The 5,131-nt window shown below is 35.6% G+C and overlaps 1 long non-coding RNA gene across 2 annotated transcripts in view; it reads left to right on the forward strand.

Moving 5' to 3' along the window:
* Positions 1-483, forward strand: part of LOC121074987 — a 32,496-nt gene extending 32,013 nt beyond the window's left edge. For both annotated transcript variants that reach the window (XR_005822666.1, XR_005822667.1), the window contains exon 3: positions 1-483. This exon is cut by the window's left edge and continues 127 nt beyond it. This is a non-coding gene — a long non-coding RNA (uncharacterized LOC121074987).
* The last annotated feature ends 4,648 nt before the right edge of the window (positions 484-5,131 follow it).

Raw genomic sequence — 5,131 nt, forward strand, 5'->3', positions numbered from 1 at the left:
AGGACGGTTGTACTTTGAGAATACTTCATACTCTGCCTGAAGAAACAGAAGTTTGCTTGCATCACTTTGATTTGCTGTGCTGAGCAGTTGATTATTAAGATGCTAATAAGCGAGATTGAATTGTAGCCTGACAGTTAAAGACAGTACTTCTAATTTCATAAATGAGTTTAAATGCTGATGGATTTTGTCCCAGTGAATGAAAATATCCGTCTCTTAAAAGCTGATAATAAACATTTTGTACCATTCTGTTTAGTTTTGTGTATGCAAATTTCCTCTGTACAATAAAAGTAAGATACTTTCTGCTCATTTAAGCAAAGAATTAACTGACGAATGTGGGTATTAACACTGAAGCTGAAGGCAAGCCCTTCTAGTTACTTCAGTCCTGCTGTGAAAACAACCAAAGCTTTTTCTAAAATACAGAGCATCCATTGTGTTACAATGAGAGCATGTGAGCAAATTTAATATGGTTCCCACTTCTGTCTACAAGGGAAGCTAATTCTTATTGCTACTTTTATTTGGCTTTTCGTCCTCTGTATTAGACTTCAGCTATATAAACAGTGATCACGAATGCAGAGAGCATTGATCCTTCTTGCTCTTTCAGCAGATGAAGTACCCATTTGATTAGAGTTTCTATCTCCCAAAGCAGAGCTGTGGCTCTTGTGACTTTTCATGGTGTATAGCCCTGGCAGCTAGTGAGCAGCTCTCTGTATTCCTCTTCCTTCAGCGCACAAGGACATCAGAGTACCCTTCATCACTCAGGATGTGATGTTTTGGAAAGGTCATCTCTTCTCATGTTGGTCGGAGAAGGTTCAGTTTTTCTTTGGTGGCAAAGGGTCATATATTACAGGATCTCTCCAAGTCCCCACACCACTCATTGCTGCTTTCCTTTACTTCCATTAGTGCAGGGGCATCTAAATGGTTGTTTATGCTATTTCTGTCATCTAAAAAAAAAGCAGTGTGGGTTATTCACTGACAAGAAATTAATTCATGTCTGTTTATAATATTGTATTTCCCACATATTTTGCTCTGCAATGGTGTTGATCACTCATCTGTGGCTTTAAGTAACATTTTGGTATTGTTAACACGAGTTTCATTTCACTGGTGACTCACTCCAGCTGCCTATTTTACAGAAGGATCAGTCAGTAAACAGGATCCAAAGCAATCTCTTCTCTCATTTGCACTTGCCTGGGGATTTAAAAAACAGAAGGCAACTTAGCCAGTTTCAGCTGTCTGGATAAGCAGGGCACGAACTCAGACAGAGTGAAGGCCCAAACAACCTTAAATGTATATGGACAAGGAGGCTGCTTTGCTTGTGGTGTGAGCTAGTGTATTGGTTAGACAGAAGTGGCTGATATCCCCGTGATTCACGGTGGCAGCTTCTGCAGTTGTTCATCGCCAGTTCAAGCAGGCTGCTGTCAGCAGAGTCTGCAGGATGCAGGCTGAAACAATGAGTGTATGTCCATAAAACCCCAGACACTTACCTCTGGAGAACTTGTTTCTCCTTACCATGTCTCGGCATTTAGCTAACACTCTTCCTCCTGCATCACCTCTCACTTTTATTTGTAATTAATCATTTAATCAACACTTATGTTTGAGTCTCCTGCTGTAAGCGGCCAGACAAATGATTATGACATGTCGTGTGACACATAACTATGTTAGGGCTTATGTACATAATATGCATGTTTCAGTGCTGTTCCAATACTGTTTTAACAATCAAAAGAACATTGTTGTTAAAAACAAGACACTTGATCTTTCCATTTTGAATAAAAATCTAGTGATGTTCTGAAGATACTTTTCTGCATTTTTCATAAAACTTTAGAAATTAAAGCAGGCTTCATTTTCAATTGGAAAGGATGATTACAATTTTTTTCTCTTTTGAGTTTGTGAAAAATAATTAAAGAAGCAGTGACATATTTCAAATGTTTATAAAATCCCCACTGAGGAGAGAAAGATAATTTTGTGATCGTATCTAGGTCTTGATCTTCTGTTCAGTGGAATCGTAATTAAAGTTCCCACTGACCATAGTAGTGCCACAGAGGGCAAATACATAGCTGGTTATGGAAGAAGGGAATTTTAGACAGGGAAGTTTCAACTTTTCCCAATTTATCCATGATGAGAAACATTTCTCTCTAAATGAGGTTAGGAAACATAGTAGCTCTGAATAGGTTCAAGTCTTACATATTCAAAACAACATCATTTTATAACATGGACTATTTTAGGCTCGAAGCACTGGTGTGGTGTTTATACATTTAAGCGTATGCTATGCCAGATTTGTCTCCACACGTCATCAGTTTGTCACACATACAGTGATCCTAAGGGATGCAAAATTCTTTATATATAAAGTTCATTGCATGAGTGGTGTTTAAAGATTTGATTTTTTGTCGTCTTTATGCTGCTATATGCACCAATGCATTAAATTGTTCCCTATTCTGTAAAGGGAACAACATATATTTTTGTATGTAATTGAATCAGGCTTGACCCTGGCTTTTCAAGTTGGGACAGTGTTGTCCATGGGACCATATAGAAGGCAGTTTGTTAAATGAACAACATCATGGGAAATTATTAGTGTACTTCAGTGGATCAAATGTGTAAATTCACATTTTCAAATAACACTTTATTTAATCTAGCAGGTTGCTAACACAATATTGAACAGATCTGTCATTAACTTTTTAAAAATACTTCAGACCAGTGTTTGTAGTACATTAATGGCATGTAGCTCTTGCAGTCTAATGTGTTAGCTGGGCAGGTTTTTCCTTCTATTCTCTGCAGAGTTGCATGTACTGAACCTGCAAACATTTAGACACCTGCTTTTAATGTAGATTTTTATTGGTATTTCTCATTCACATAAAGCATGTAAATAACATCAGGGTCTTATCTACAAGCTTAGGGTCTTAGTTGTTAGTATTGCTCTATTTAGCTGAATAGCATTATCTTTGAGTGTACTTGAGACATAATTTTACCAGAATTTATAGCATTTTTATATTAACTCCTAGATGAGATTTAGGTTGTGACCTCCCAGCAGGCTTAGGCATGTTACCTGTAATTTTTGACATGCATGCACTTTATCATAGGCAAAACTCCTGCTTTCAGATCAGTCATATTTTAGGACTCACAATTGATATATCAGTCACAGCATAAAATGCTATCATTCCTGTAGACCAACTGTTTACCAGAGTATAACACAAACTCTCCTCCTGTGTCTCATTTCATCACACTGTTCCACATAGTGATGTTTCAATGTGAAATGAAGTTTTTCATGCTGTGCTTCTGAGTAGAAAAAAGACAGAAGTACATGTATGATAAATGGCAAAGGTTCCAAGGGAAACCTTGCAAAACAATACAATTTGGAAGCATTACATTTGCTTAAATAATTTAGTACATAAATGGATCTGTTAAAGTTTTATAACCAAATACTGTTTATGTGGCTTTGGGTAGAAAACCAGTTGTTTCCGCTGAATCACTTAATCTTATATCTTACTTTGAAATTAGGAAATATAACTAACTTGAGAGTTGTCATTACAAAGTACTTTTGGAATCAGTGTCATTATAAAAGTATTCTGGTCTTTTAAATAAATTCATATATTTTTCCCATTAAAAAAAATCTGAAGTGAATTTTTTGTTAGCTTTATATCAGACTAAGCTGCACAGTTTTAAGCAGATATTTGATCTCATACAATAATAGTAATATTTAAATTTGTTCTCTCAGATATTAAAATGTGCACTGAGTTTGGTGGGATATTCTTGTTCAGCCTTTATTTATAATGTAATTTTTAAAACTATCAACAACATTATTGTTGCTGCTATTAGGACTGATATATTCTGAAAATCAGGACTGGTACTACCTGATCTTAAAAGAGAGATCAATCATAGGTACAGCCGAAATTACAGACCATTTGAAAAAGTAGGTGTCTGTCATTGTATGCTGAAATAATGAAGAGTTCAACGTTTGTTAAGAACCCAACCAAAACATAATCTCTCCTAATAGTCTTAAATGAAAAACAATATCCAGGGACCAAATGTAATAAGGGAAACTAACTCCACTTTCAGTGAATGCGTAAGTGCATTTAGTGTCTTCAGAAATTTCCCATATCTAGAGTTTATAAGCGTGGGTATACAAATCCTTAAAAACAAGCACATGCCCAGGCATTTTCAAGGTGTAGAGCAGATTGACAGGAAAAAAACTGTTGATAGTGAGTCTCTGCAGGGATTATTTTTTATCAGGCTTGTTTGTTCTATGTGGCATTTTTTAGCCTGTTGAAACATTCATTATAATGAATGCTGATTCTACTATTCCCCTTTGGGTTTGAGAAGCATGCTGCCCTACCTCACTCGACACCATCCTTTTCCTAGAAACAGATTTTCCTTCCTCCTATTCGTTGAGAATTTGGTGTTTCTGAGAATACGTTGTACATATCAACAGCCGACCAACAGGCAAAATCTGCTTCAGCCATGCAATCTCTCTTCATGTGTGCAGTGTCTTTTTTTTTTTTGTCTGTGAGCGTGCTATTTTAAGGTGGAAAATATTTTGGTAGGAAGGAATTTAGTGTTCCTGTGTAACAGCTAAAGAGTTTTATATTCTTAACTAGGATTTTTTTATAGTTCTCAATTAATCTTTTAAAACAAAAAGTAAAGGATGTTGCAATAAATGCTGGAGAAAAGCTGTCATGAATTTTCTTAATTAAAAATCTTTTGATTCTTTTTTAGGTTGTAATTCATGATACCTAAGTAACAGCTGTGAAATACAATCTTCTGGTGTCATGAAAGCTGTGAAATAGTGTAAAAAAAAAAAAAAAAATCCTTAGTTAAAAAAAGAAGTCACACTTTCTTGGAAAAGATCTATACCTTTTCCATGTAAATCAGTTCAAATCAGTCTTATGGATAGACTCAACAAGTATATAACTACTTTCAAAAAGTATTTAACAATACATACTTATAAAAACAAAGTACTGAAATTTCAGTAAGGAAGAGAGGATTTTTCACAACCAGGGACTTGATTTCTTGGATAATTTTGGTTTAACTGTAAACGAACAAACAAAAAACAGTAGAAAATATTTTGAGGTCTGCAAAAGCTGCATGTACAACCCTCCCCCCCCCCCCCCCCCCCCATGATGTTAAGTCATAGGAAATTATC

This window comes from Cygnus olor, chromosome 9 (genome assembly GCF_009769625.2).
Source record: "Cygnus olor isolate bCygOlo1 chromosome 9, bCygOlo1.pri.v2, whole genome shotgun sequence".
NCBI classification, from domain to species: Eukaryota; Metazoa; Chordata; class Aves; order Anseriformes; family Anatidae; genus Cygnus; species Cygnus olor.